This window comes from Dendrobates tinctorius, unplaced genomic scaffold (genome assembly GCF_039654945.1).
Source record: "Dendrobates tinctorius isolate UK_male_01 unplaced genomic scaffold, ASM3965494v1 ptg000094l, whole genome shotgun sequence".
Taxonomy (NCBI): domain Eukaryota; kingdom Metazoa; phylum Chordata; class Amphibia; order Anura; family Dendrobatidae; genus Dendrobates; species Dendrobates tinctorius.
In genome coordinates, this window is record NW_027361762.1 from 13511329 (window position 1) to 13525682 (window position 14354).

At 47.6% G+C, this 14354-nt stretch overlaps 1 long non-coding RNA gene across 1 annotated transcript in view; it reads right to left on the reverse strand.

Moving 5' to 3' along the window:
• The window catches only part of LOC141098731 (uncharacterized), a 58015-nt gene extending 44224 nt beyond the window's left edge, over positions 1–13791 (reverse strand). The window contains exon 1 of the long non-coding RNA XR_012234338.1: positions 13651–13791. This is a non-coding gene — a long non-coding RNA (uncharacterized lncRNA). The remainder of the gene's footprint in view (positions 1–13650) is intronic.
• Between the last annotated feature and the right edge of the window lie 563 nt (positions 13792–14354).

The window sequence follows — 14354 nt, forward strand, 5'->3', positions numbered from 1 at the left end:
ATAAATTCTTGTTACTGAAGCTTGTCAACCTTAATTAACTTCATAATACTAGTTACGCACTGAAAAATGGGGGTTATTTGGCTACAGTTGTGGGGGGGAGGGCTGGCTCCAGGTTTTCGTGGGCCCAGGGCCAAAGAGCGCCCCTTTAACACATACAACAACTCATGATGCTCCGATACGGCAGAGAAATAGCAGTATAGTACAATGAAAAATACTTCACTTCTTACATCTCATGACTGATATCCATTTTAAATTCTCCAATACCTCCAAAAACGGACAGTATATAACTCCATACAGTATTATGGCCAGCGCTTAGTGCGCTATACAGAGTAATGAGGCCCATATATTTCTCCATACGGAATCATTATTCCCATATAATGTTTCAAACCGTATATGATGAGCTCCACATAATGCTACAGTATATGTTGGTCCCAATGGATGAAGCTCCACTGTCTTATGGGCCCAAATAATGCTCCATATATAATGGGCCCCATTTCTACTGCTCTAGTGTATAATGAGCCCTGTAAATGCTGCTCCAGTGTCTGATGTCCACCTTTGGAATGCTCCAGTGTATGGTGGGCCCCATATATCATTCACCAGAGTATAGTGCTCCCCAAAAATTGCTGTCCCAACATTGAAAACAATTACATAAGTCTCCTTGCTAGGGAATCCCTGCACTACTCTGAACTCCTTGTCGTCCCCATCTTCCATCTCACTGCACTTGGCTGTTTAGGCCCTCCCACCGGCAGAGACACTTTTGCATACTATGCGGTGCCCTGTACCAGTGCCATAGCCCATGAGTATGCCCCCCCACCTGCTCAAGGAACCTGCACTTTCATCTGCACCTTCCTCTTTATCACCGTGTAAGGTGGTATAGTATGCGGGAAGGGGAACCTGAGTTTCCTCTGGGTCAGATTCTGGCTGTGTAGAGTGCGAGGGGAATGTAGTGGTCTGGGTCAATGTACCAGCAGCATCATCCAGCAGTGGCTGGGCCTTAGTACACTTGTGGCGTCCCCAAGAGTACGGTCGCCACTGTGGCATTGCCTTCCTCCTAGGGAGTGTGTTGTCAAGCTTGGGAGCAACGAAGGATCTCTCTAGCAGTGAAACCAACCTCTGAACCTGACTGCTGAGGAGCTGCTCTCTGTGGTCGGGAGGAGGTAAGTTAGGGCACTCTGTGCAGGGAAGGGGAAGTGTGTGGACGTGAGAAGGGGAGCTGGAGGATGAGCAGAGTTAAGGCTCACTCCTAGCTGGAGCGCATGGTCCAGATTCCGGTCTCTGAGTTTGTAGGGACACTGACGTTCCTGCAGCAGAAACCGGTGGAAGTAGCAGCTATAAATGCTCTGTACCCAACTAAGGCTCGGAGGCCCCAGCATCGACGTGTGCGAGGCAGAAGGAAAAGGCTACAGCTGTCTGCCTTACAAGTAAAGTCTGAGGAACATCTGTTAGACAGGAGGCGTTTCAGAGAGCCACGGTCCTGTGAGTGCTTCCCCCACAAGCGCTAGAAAGGAGACGTTCAGGAAGGTACATGTTGGCGGAGTGTTGGAAAGGAGCTTTCCATTCTGGTCCCGGAGGTTGGCAGAGGTCCTGACCCGGAGGACACAGCACGGAGGCAGGCATCTGTGTAACCTGCAGACTGTGAGTAAAGCTTTGGAACTGCACGCTCTGGTGTCCTACAGTTATTCCAGCACCGCTACATCTGGGTACCAGCACCTACACCGCCTGTGCCTTTCCCCCATCACTACATCTACACTTCCCAGGGACTCCAGCTCCACCTGTGGGGAGCTTCACCATCTTTGCTGCACAACACCATCAGTCCCAGAGGATCTGCATGCAGCGTCGACCTAACATCTATGTTGCCGAACACCACAGGTGGCGTCAAACTATCTATATAAACTCTTTACCATTATACCACACCATTTATATGGGCGCCCAGGGCCACCGTCCGGGTCACCGCTGCTGTGACACATCCCACTGACACCGGCCCGGTACTTAGTACCCCACAGCCCTGGGAGGGCGACCCATATGCCGACTGCTGATCGGGCGGCGTTATTCCCACGAACCTCCAAACAGCGTCCCTGAAGGCAAAGTTTTTGGTTTCCAGGGGCAGTATGATTGCAAAGCTGAACCTTAAAGGAATGTCCAAAAGGGCACCACCAGGAGTGGAGCCTGTGGCTTAATTGGACTGCACCCGGGAAACCACTACCATACAAGCTACCGAAAAGATGGACAGATTGCAAGCTTTGTCGATTCTGTGTGTGGTGTGGTATGTCCGTTTGTAGTTGTGCTAGCGATTTCTCAGCTTTATTCTGTTAACGACCGAGACTCCGGCATGGCCTCGCGGTAAGCGTCAAGCTTACTAGAGGGATACGCGAGGCTGTGGCACGTGAGATCGCGCAATAAAGGGTCTAGCATTCCAGTACATGTCCGGGGCTGCATGCACGCTACACTGAAAGGACCAGCTTTTGTCGCTTACAGGTGCAGATAACCTGCTGAACTCCGTTAGTGATGGGGATCTGGGATTCAGATTATTCCTCGCGAACGATGATTTCCCAGTAAGTTCAGGTCAACCGCAATTCCGGAGTTAGGCCTAACCGTCATTCCTGAAAAAATTACGTGTCCAAACCACAGGTGCTGTAGCTTGCTTAACAGCTCGGCAGCTGTTCTCAGGCCCAGTATGGATTCAACAACATTGTAGAAAGTTGATAAAGGGTACAGTTTCACCGGATAACACGTATATACAGTGGGGAAAAAAAGTATTTAGTCAGTCAGCAATAGTGCAAGTTCCACCACTTAAAAAGATGAGAGGCGTCTGTAATTTACATCATAGGTAGACCTCAACTATGGGAGACAAACTGAGAAAAAAAAATCCAGAAAATCACATTGTCTGTTTTTTTTTCATTTTATTTGCATATTATGGTGGAAAATAAGTATTTGGTCAGAAACAAAATTTCATCTCAATACTTTGTGATATATCCTTTGTTGGCAATGACAGAGGTCAAACGTTTTCTGTAAGTCTTCACAAGGTTGCCACACACTGTTGTTGGAATGTTGGCCCATTCCTCCATGCAGATCTCCTCTAGAGCAGTGATGTTTTTGGCTTTTCGCTTGGCAACACGGACTTTCAACTCCCTCCAAAGGTTTTCTATAGGGTTGAGATCTGGAGACTGGCTAGGCCACTCCAGGACCTTGAAATGCTTCTTACGAAGCCACTCCTTCGTTGCCCTGGCGGTGTGCTTTGGATCATTGTCATGTTGAAATACCCAGCCACGTTTCATCTTCAGTGCCCTTGCTGATGGAAGGAGGTTTGCACTCAAAATCTCACGATGCATGGCCCCATTCATTCTTTCATGTACCCGGATCAGTCGTCCTGGCCCCTTTGCAGAGAAACAGCCCCAAAGCATGATGTTTCCACCAGAATGCTTTACAGTAGGTATGGTGTTTGATGGATGCAACTCAGTATTCTTTTTCCTCCAAACACGACAAGTTGTGTTTCTACCAAACAGTTCCAGTTTGGTTTCATCAGACCATAGGACATTCTCCCAAAACTCCTCTGGATCTTCCAAATGCTCTCTAGCAAACTTCAGACGGGCCCGGACATGTACAGGCTTAAGCAGTGGGACACGTCTGGCACTGCAGGATCTGAGTCCATGGTGGCGTAGTGTGTTACTTATGGTAGGCCTTGTTACATTGGTCCCAGCTCTCTGCAGTTCATTCACTAGGTCCCCCCGCGTGGTTCTGGGATTTTTGCTCACCGTTCTTGTGATCATTCTGACCCCACGGGGTGGGATTTTGCGTGGAGCACCAGATCGAGGGAAATTATCAGTGGTCTTGTATGTCTTCCATTTTCTAATTATTGCTCCCACAGTTGATTTCTTCACTCCAAGCTGGTTGGCTATTGCAGATTCAGTCTTCCCAGCCTGGTGCAGGGCTACAATTTTGTTTCTGGTGTCCTTTGACAGCTCTTTGGTCTTCACCATAGTGGAGTTTGGAGTCAGACTGTTTGAGGGTGTGCACAGGTGTCTTTTTATACTGATAACAAGTTTAAACAGGTGCCATTACTGCAGGTAATGAGTGGAGGAAAGAGGAGACTCTTAAAGAAGAAGTTACAGGTCTGTGAGAGCCAGAAATCTTGATTGCTTGTTTCTGACCAAATACTTATTTTCCACCATAATATGCAAATAAAATGAAAAAAAAACAGACAATGTGATTTTCTGGATTTTTTTTTCTCAGTTTGTCTCCCATAGTTGAGGTCTACCTATGATGTAAATTACAGACGCCTCTCATCTTTTTAAGTGGTGGAACTTGCACTATTGCTGACTGACTAAATACTTTTTTGCCCCACTGTATGTAGCCTAGTGTATACATTAAAAATATATGTCTATAGATCAGGAGGCAGACTCAGATGTTCTCAGGCCCAGTATGGATTTGACCAGATTGTACAAAGTTGAGAAAGGGTACTTTATCACTGGATAGCAGGTACATATAGCATAGTTTAAACATGTAAAATCTCCGTGTTCTCAGTATGGATTACACAGCAATCTAAAAAGTGGAAAAAAGGAAATGCATTTGAGGCGTACACAACTATATACTTTTGGTGTTATTTTTAAATCTTCATATATATTTCTGTCCCAGTAATACAGTCCAGCCTCTCTGCAATAGGAAATGAGATGCATACAATTAGTGACATAAAGGCTATTGATTGCAGAAATCTAGGAATTATTATTCACGGGAAAAACTTCCGTCACAATTCTCATAGGCGATGCTGACCCTCAATTAATTTGTGTGTTGAGACAGTGAAAACATTTTTTTGTGAATAAAGTCTTGCTGTATTGCACTTCCGTTGATTCCATCACTGTTACTCATCTCAATCCAATTTTTATCACAGGGAGCGATGTAAACATGGTGCTCACTGGCTATCATGATCTGTCACGTAACTTTGGAGTGCAAAAGACAGAAGCCACAGGCCGTAGGCGATTCTATTTGATTGGCATGAGAGGGCACATTTTGAAATGTGCGCCGGAATGTCACACGTTTGTGAGTAGGAAAACTGTGAAAGCTGATGATAAACCACCACTGCATGTAATTGTGAGTCGACGTCCATAAGAAATGGAAGCCACTGATCATCTGGAGCTAGAGCCCGGCCAGCAGGACAGGGCATAGCTACATCTTAACCATCATCTTTCAGTTCAATCAATTTGTAGTGGCAGTCCCAGTGAAGGATTTGACAGCCCAGACTACACAGCGGAGGAGCAGGGAGAGGTAAACATTGCAAATGCTGGGGCCCTGCCCAAGCAAGGGGGCACACTCGTGGGCCTCGGTACTGGCACTGGGCCCCTCATAGTACGGCGGTGTGTCTGACGGCGGGTGTGCACCACCACTGTCAGAGACACTTGATTGTACTCACTATGAGGGACCCTATGCCAGTGCCCGCGCCCAAGAGTCGGCCTACCCACCTGTCCAGGGCAACGGCACTCGCACGGTTTTGTGCACTAGGTGGTGACCCCGGCCATGGGGGGGGGGCCGCCCACTTAGGGAGGTTTACAAAGTTGCATATGTAGATGTGGGTCATTCAGCTGCTGCAAAAGGCGAAATAGGTCAAGTTCGCGGAATAAGAGGAGGACCAAAGCAAGCCATTTTTCTGGCAACCTATGTGTCATCAAGGGAAGGTGGGACAAAATCCTTAGAAACCCATGCATGGTTCATTTTAATGAAGGTTAGATCATCCACATTTTGAGTTGACAGACGGGTCCTTTTTTCTGTCAGGATTGATCCAGCTGCACTGAAGACTCTTTCCGATAGCACACTTGAAGCTGGGCAAGCGAGCTCTTGTAAGGCATATTGTGCCAATTCAGGCCAGGTGTCCAGTTTAGCAGCCCAATAGTCAAAGGGGAATGACCTGTGCGGGAGAACATCGATATGGGAGGAAAAGTAGTTGTTAACCATAGTTGACAACTGCTGTCTCCTGTCACTTTCCATCGATGCAGTATTACCAGTTGTGTGAGCGGTCCGTGAAAAATCAGTCCACAACATTGTCATGAAACCCCTGTCTCCAAAGCCACTTCTGCTGTGTGCACCACGAACACCTCTGCCAAGCTGCCCCCGGCCCGTACGGCTCGTGTGAGAACCATCACCGCTGCTGTGTCCTGGGAATGCCTCAACCAACCGGTTAACCAGAGTTGCTTGTTTAGTAGACAATATTAGGTCAAGGTTCTCCTGTGGCATGATGTTTTGTAATTTGCCTTTATAGCGTGGATCCAGGATGCTGGCCAACCAGTAGTCGTCATCGTTCATCATTTTGGCAATGCGTGGGTCCCTTTTTAGGATCTGCAAGGCATAATCTGACATGTGGGCCAATGTTCCCAGTGTCAATGATGCACTGCGAGTGCTGGGTGGAGGAGCACTTTCTGGCAAATCCACATCCCTCCAGTCACGCACAAACCCTGTACCAGACCTTGCCACGCCAACATTTTCACTTGCCCCACAAGATGCATCCTCCTCCCCTAAGTAATGATCCCCATCATCATCCTCCTCCTCCTCTTCTTCTTCCACCTCGTCCAGGAGAGGTCCCTGAGCAGACAATGGCTGAATGTCATCAAGGATTCCCTCCACCTCTTCCTCCTCATCAACACTGGCTGCAGACGCCTGCTCCTTAAGGTGCGTCAAAGTTTGCATGAGCAGACACATAAGTGGGATGCTCATGCTTAGGATGGCGTCGTCTGCGCTTACCAGCCGTGTGCATTCCTCAAAACACTGAAGGACTTTACAGAGGTCTTTCAGCTTCGACCACTGCACACCTGTCAACTCCATGTCTGCCCTCAAAGTGCCTGCCCGTGTATCCTCCCACAAATGCATTATGGCCTGCCTCTGCTCGCACAGCCGCTCAACCATGTGCAGGATGGAGTTCCACCTTGTTGCAATGTCGACAATGAGGCGGTGGTTGGGAAGGTGGAGCAATCACTGCAGCTTCTGCATACGAATGGAGTGTACAGGCGACCGGCGGATGTGCGCGCACAGTCTTCGCACCTTCTGGAGCAGGGCTGTTAACGCCGGATAATTATTGAGGAAGCACTGCACCACTAGGTTCAAGGTGTGAGCCAAGCAAGGTATGTGGCTGAGTTTTGAAAGGGCTATGGCTGCCACAAAATTAGATGTACACTGCCCAGCCATGACTCAGTTTGTCGCTGAAAGTACTCGGCCAGCACCTCGGCGGTGTGTCTGTCGCCCAAACACATCATCTGCAACACAGCCTGCTGACGCTTTCCACTAGCTGCTCGATAGGGGAACACCTCGTGTGCAACAGTGGCAGCTGCAGATGGAGTGCTTGTACGACTGCGCTCTGTGGACGAGCTTTCGCTTCTGGAGGAGGAGGGTCGAACGCCTACAGCCAACTGTTTCCTATACCGTGGGCTAGGCAGCACTGTCCCACCACCGCTGTCCCCTGTGGACCCTGCATCCACCACATTAACCCAGTGCACAGTGATGGACACGTAACGGCCCTGGCCATGCCGACTGGACCATGCATCAGTTATGAGGTGCACCTTTCCACTCACTGACTGCTTGAGTGCATGGACAATGCGGTCTTTCACATGATGGTGGAGGGCTGGGATGGCTTTGCGAGAGAAGAAGTGGCGACTGGGTAGGTCATAGCGTGGTACTGCATAGGCCATGAGTTCACGGAAAGCTGCGCTTTCCACCATCCGATAGGGCATCATCTCTAACGAGATTAGTTTGGCAATGTGGGCCTTCAAACCCAGTGTACGCGGATGAGAGACTGAGTACTTTCTTGACCTACTCATAGTGTCTGGGAGGGTGAGCTGGACTTGAGAGCTGCATATGGTGGAAGTTAGCGGTGGACAGGGCGGACTGAGAGAGGGTTGATGATGGTGATGGAGTTGGTGTTCTTTCTGATGGCCTAGATTCAGTCTTTCGTTGATATAACAGTGGGATTCCCTGACTGCTGTGGCCTTGCAACGACACCTCAACATTTGCTGCTGTGCTAACCGGTGGGCTTACAGTGGGGGAAACAATGTAGCGTTACTGACTACCTTCTTTGTGATCAGTTGCACATGTGGTACTTGAGGTTTGGTGTTGTGTCCACGCTTGCAAGTGCATGCTGGTTAAATGTCTAAGCATGCAACTGGTATTCAAATTTTTCAGATTTTTCCCTCAGCTAAAGGTCTTTGCGCACTTCTTACAGATAACATTGGCCTGATCATGAGGATTTTGTTCAAAAAAGTGCTACACTGCACTCTTCCTACTTTGGCAGACATTTTGCGGCCTAGCACGCTGTGATATTTTGACCATCTGGCCTTGCTGTCCTGCAACTCTTTTGGTTTTTGTAACCCATTTTTGGACTGCTCCGGACATGCCAGATAACAGCTGTTGCGATGTCGATGTCTGCTGTGGATGCTTCTCCTCCTCATCTGAGCTATTGGAAGCAGCACCCTCTTCCCCCAATGGATGCCAATCTGGGTCAACAACTGGGTCATCCATCACCTCCTCTTCTATGTCATGTGCACCTTCCTCTGTGTCACCGTGTATGGTGGTATAGTGTGCGGGAAGGGGCACCTGAGTCTCATCAGGGTCAGAATCTGGCTCTGTACACTGCGAGGACAATGTAGTGCTCTGAGTGAATGTACCAGCAGAATCATCTATCAGCGGCTGTGCATCAGTGCACTCCATGTCAGATTCATCTTGGCCTGGGTAATTCACCATTTCACTTGATAATCCAGGCATGGTATGTGAAAACAGCTCCATGGAGGAATCAGTAGTATGGCCTGCGTCATCCTTCAATCTTGGTTGGGGTGAAGGACACAAGGAAAGGTGTGGTTCAAGAACATGAGCCTCCAATGACGACTCAGTGCTTTTATTTTTTACAACTTCAGAAGAGGAGGCGATAGATTTGGAGGCTGAGTCAGCAATGTAAGACAAAACTTTTTCCTGAAGCTCTGGCTTTAAAAGCGGTTTGCCAACTCCTAGAAAACTAAGCCTTCGAGGCCTTGTGGAGCCAGACGATGACGCAGGCTCAACACCTCCTGCATTCGGTCTTATTTTGCTTTTGCCACTACCATCAGATCCACCACCAACACCATCATTACCAGCTGCCAACGCCCGCCCAATTCCACGGCCTCTTCCACCAGCCTTCCTCATTTTTGGTAGAAATGTAGACAAAATCCAACAAACTATATAGCAATGTAAAACAAGGTAAAAGGTGTCTATAGGACGGGGAGATTTTGAATTTCTGCACACACTTGTGGACACTGGACACTTTTGGATTGTGTGAGGCCCACTGAATATCACAGCGCTATGTCACAGGCTCGATGTCACAGGTGTGAAAAATGTCTCTAGAGGATAATGGAGATTTTGAATTTCTGCACACACTTGTGGACACTGGACACTTTTGGATTGTGTGAGGCCCACTGAATATCACAGCGCTATGTCACAGGCTCGATGTCGCAGGTGTGAAAAATGTCACTAGAGGATAACGGAGATTTTGAATTTCTGCACACACTTGTGGACACTGGACACTTTTGGATTGTGTGAGGCCCACTGAATATCACAGCGCTATGTCACAGGCTCGATGTCGCAGGTGTGAAAAATGTCTCTAGAGGATAACGGAGATTTTGAATTTCTGCACACACTTGTGGACACTGGACACTTTTGGGTTGTGTGAGACCCAGTGAATATCACAGCGCTATGTCACAGGCAGAAATTGGCTAGTGTATGACAAACTACAAGGTGTATATAGAATTGGGCAGAATAGGAATCTCCCTAGAGTGTAGGTCTGTAAGAACGGAACAAGTCCTCGACTTATCCTTACAGAGCAACACACATCTTCACTGTGGCCGTGATAACAGCCGTTACACGGGACTGAGAGAGGAGCGTGCACGTACACGGCTGTCCGGTGTATGTAAAACTGTCAAGCTCCGTGTTTTTTAAGTATACGGACTGACACACGCTGTCTCTCTATAGTTTTGAATGTGATCAAACAGCAAATATATTTAACTGTTTGAAAACTAGACAAAACTAGAAGGTGCAGGTCTGTAAGAACGGAACATGTCCTCGACTTATCCTTACAGAGCGACACACAGATAGCTTCACTGTGGCTGTGATAACAACCGTTACACGGTACTGAGAGAGGAGCGTGCACGTACACGGCTGTCCGGTGTATGTAAAATTGTCAAGCTCCGTGTTTTTTAAGTATACGGACTGACACACGCTGTCTCTCTATAGTTTTGAATGTGATCAAACAGCAAATATATTTAACTGTTTGAAAGCCTGACAAAACTAGAAGGTGCAGGTCTGTAAGAACGGAACATGTCCTTGACTTAACCTTACAGAGTGACACACAGCTTCACTGTGGCTGTGATAACATCCGTTACACGGTACTGTGTGAGGAGTGTGCACCGCTGTATGGTGTGAAAAAATGCACGCTCAGTACCTCACCAGGAAAAAAAAAAAAATTGGGATTGCTTTTAAAAAAGCAGTTTGCAGAGCAGTGGGTAAACAGCAATGCAGCCGTCAGGAAGCCTTAGAAGGCAGCCTAACAACCAACACCGCTGATCCAGCAAAATATAGCCTCCACTTGCACTGCACACACAGTGACTGGTGTGTTGTACTGGCAAAATCGCTAGCAGCAGAAGCAGTTTTTGGTGTCTTCTTCCCTGCCTAACGCTCTCCCTACAAAATCAGCAGCAGCTCTCCCTATTCTGAGATCAGCATGAGTAACATGGCGGTCGGCGTGCACGCCCTTTTATACCCCCTGTGACGCCCACCAAAGCAAGCCAATCACTTGCATGCCCTTCTGAAAGATGGTGGTGACCCCTGCCTATGTCATCACGTTGCCCACAGTGTCCGTGGATCCTGATTGGCTGAAAAAGGGCGCAAAACAAACTTTTGAAACGCGACTTTGGCGCTTAAGTCGCCGACCTCGTGGCCGACCTCATCCTAGGGTCGGGTTTCGTTTCATGAAACCCGACTTTGCCAAAGGTCGGCGACTTTTGAAATTTTTCGACCCGTTTCGCTCAACTCTACTGATTACTCATTGTTATCCTGTCTGTTCAGCAAGTGATGAAGCACAGAATCTCTACCAGGTCCATATAGAGTTGTGTTATCAGCAGAGTTCTGCAAGGGCTGAACAACAAATCCCAGTGCATGGAACCATATCTGTACTGTGAAGTTTTATCTGTTCCTGATCACTGGGGGTCCGACTGCTGATGCCCCCAGCAATCATGAGACTCGGGGTTCTGAAAAAGTGGTGTGCGATCATGTGCACTGCCACTTTATTCATTCTTAATGGGTCTGTCGGAGATAGGTAAGCTCTGCTCTCAGCTGATCTGTGGGATTCCCATAAGAATGAATAGAGCTGATGCCTCGTTCTTGGGATCAGTGAGGGTCCCAGTGATGAGGAAGCTATCACCTATCCCACGAATAAAGGATAACTTCCAAATGTGAGAAGACTAGTGATGAGCGAGTATACTCATTGCTCGGGTTTTCCCGAGCATGCTCGGGTGTCCTCAGAGTATTTTGGCGTGCTCGGAGATTTAGTTTGAGTGGATGCAGCGGCATGACTTGCGGCTGCTAGACAGCCTGAATACATGTGGGGAATGCCTGTTTGTTAGGGAATCCCATGTATTCAGGCTGTCTAGCAACCGCAAATCATGCAGCTGCATCGACAGAAACTAAATCTCTGAGCACGCCAAAATACTCAAAGGACACCAGAGCATGCTTGGGAAAACCCGAGCAATGAGTATACTCGCTCTTCACTAGAGAAGACCTCTTTAACCCCTTAATGACCGCCGATACGTCTTTTAACGGTGGTAGTTAAGGGTACTTAAACCACAGCGCCGTGAATTTACGGCGCTGTGGAGAAAGTAAACAGCGCCCCCCAGTGTCGGATTTTCTCCGGGGTCTCGGCTGCCGGGGGTAGCCAAGACCCCAGAGAACGTGAATCAGGTCAGTTAATAACGACCACGCTTTTGCGATCGACGTTATTAACCCTATAATGGCGACTGCCAAATAAAGGCGCGATTTTGCATTTAATTTCTCTCTCCTCTGATGTGATCGCACATCAGAGGAGAGAGAAATAGGGTTCCTGATCCCCCCCGATACTTCCCGATGGTCCTGGATCCCTTCCCGGTGGTCCTGGGTCCCTACTGCCTCCTCCGGTGGGCGCCGCCATCTTGGATCTGGAAGAAAATGGTGGGTGCATGCGCAGTGTGCCCGCCACGATTCTGCAAGCTCCGGCTGGCAGATTCCATTCCTTCATTTGATCACTGTGATAAACTATCATGGTGATAAAAATAAAAAAATAGTAAATAACCCCCCCGTTTATCATCCCCTTAGTTAGGCACACATAATGAAATAAGGAAAGTTTTTTTTTTTTCATTTTTCTATTAGGGTTAGGGTTGGGGTTAGGGCTAGGGCTAGGGTTATGGCTAGGTTTAGGGCTGGGGTTAGGGTTAGAATTAGGGTTAGAATTAGGGTTAGGGTTGGAATCAAGGTCAGGGTTAGAATTAGGGTTAGGGTTGGAATTAGAGTTAGGGTTAGGGCTAGGGTTATTGTTAGGGTTAGAATTAGGGTTAGGGTTAGGGTTGGGATTAGGGTTAGGAGTGTGATGGGGGTTAGGGTTGGAGCAAGAATTGAGGGGTTTCCACTATTTACCAACTTTTGGGGTCTAATTTCTCCTATTACCTTTGGGAAAATAAAAATTGGGAGCTAAAAAAATAGCTTTTGTGGAAAAAAAAATGTTATTATCTCAGCTCTGCGTTATAAACTTCTGTGAAGCACTTGGGGGTTCAAAGTGCTCACCACACATCTAGATAAGCTCCTTGGGGGGTCTAGTTTCCAAAATGGGGTCACTTGTGGGGTGTTTATACGGTTTAGGTACATTAGGGGCTCTGCAAACGCAACATGATGCCCGCAGAACATTCCATCAAAGTCTGCATTCCAAAATGGCGCGCCTTCCCTTCCAAGCTCTCCCATTTGCCCAAACAGTTGTTCCCCCTTACATATCGGGTATCAACGTACTCAGGACAAATTGCACAACAACTTTTGGGGCCTAATTTCTCCTGTTACCCTTGGGAAAATAAAAAATATCGGGCTAAAAAATCATTTTTGAGGAAGAAAAAAGATTTTTTATTTTCACTGCTCTGCGTTTATAAACTTCTGTGAAGCTCTTATGAGTTCAAACTGCTCACCACACATCTAGATAAGTTCCTTCGAGGGTCTAGTTTCCAAAATGGGGTCACTTGTGGGGGGATTTTACTGTTTAGGCACATCAGGGGCTCTGCAAACTGAACGTGAAGACCGCAGAACATTCCATCAAAGTCTGCCTTCCAAAATGGCACTCCTTCCCTTCCAAGCTCTCCCATGCACCCAAATAGTGGTTCCCCCTCATAGAAAATAGGGGGGGAAGCCAGCACTGTTTAAGGTTAGAACGCATAAATTGGAGTGCATATGCACATAATGTCTAGCTGTATTCAAAAATGAGATATTTAGCAAAAAAATTGATCAATTCAATTGAGCCACCCCGCCGCGCCAAGGCAATCTCATATGGGGGGTCCTACTCTATATATTTTTAATAAATGCTGTGCCATTATGGCCTCCTAAATACATCTAGAGCATGACCACATCAAGTGCAATCTGTACCTGAACATTACTGGATCGCTCCCATGAAGCCAGATGAAGCAAGTGCAGATGAAGGCCAACCAGGTCTGAACACAGACATATCAGGAATGGCCTCCACACATTGCCTGACCAGCAAACATAGATGAAGGGCGATGTTGGTCCAGACACAGGTGCACAACTAAATAAAGCTTGGGGCAGGGTGGGGCTGCCGTGTGTGTGCACAGCAGCCTAATCCATCACAATGAACACAGAAAAATTACGTCGGACATAACCAAGCGTGCACGGCAACAGTGGTGGTGAGCCACAAACCAACAACAAGAAAATAGGGGGGGAAGCCAGCACTGCTTAAGGTTAGAACGCATAAATTGGAGTGCATATGCACATAATGTCTAGCTGTATTCAAAAATGAGATATTTAGCAAAAAAATTGATCAATTCAATTGAGCCACCCCGCCGCGCCAAGGCAATCTCATATGGGGGGTCCTACTCTATATATTTTTAATAAATGCTGTGCCATTATGGCCTCCTAAATACATCTAGAGCATGACCACATCAAGTGCAATCTGTACCTGAACATTACTGGATCGCTCCCATGAAGCCAGATGAAGCAAGTGCAGATGAAGGCCAACCAGGTCTGAACACAGACATATCAGGAATGGCCTCCACACATTGCCTGACCAGCAAACATAGATGAAGGGCGATGTTGGTCCAGACACAGGTGCACAA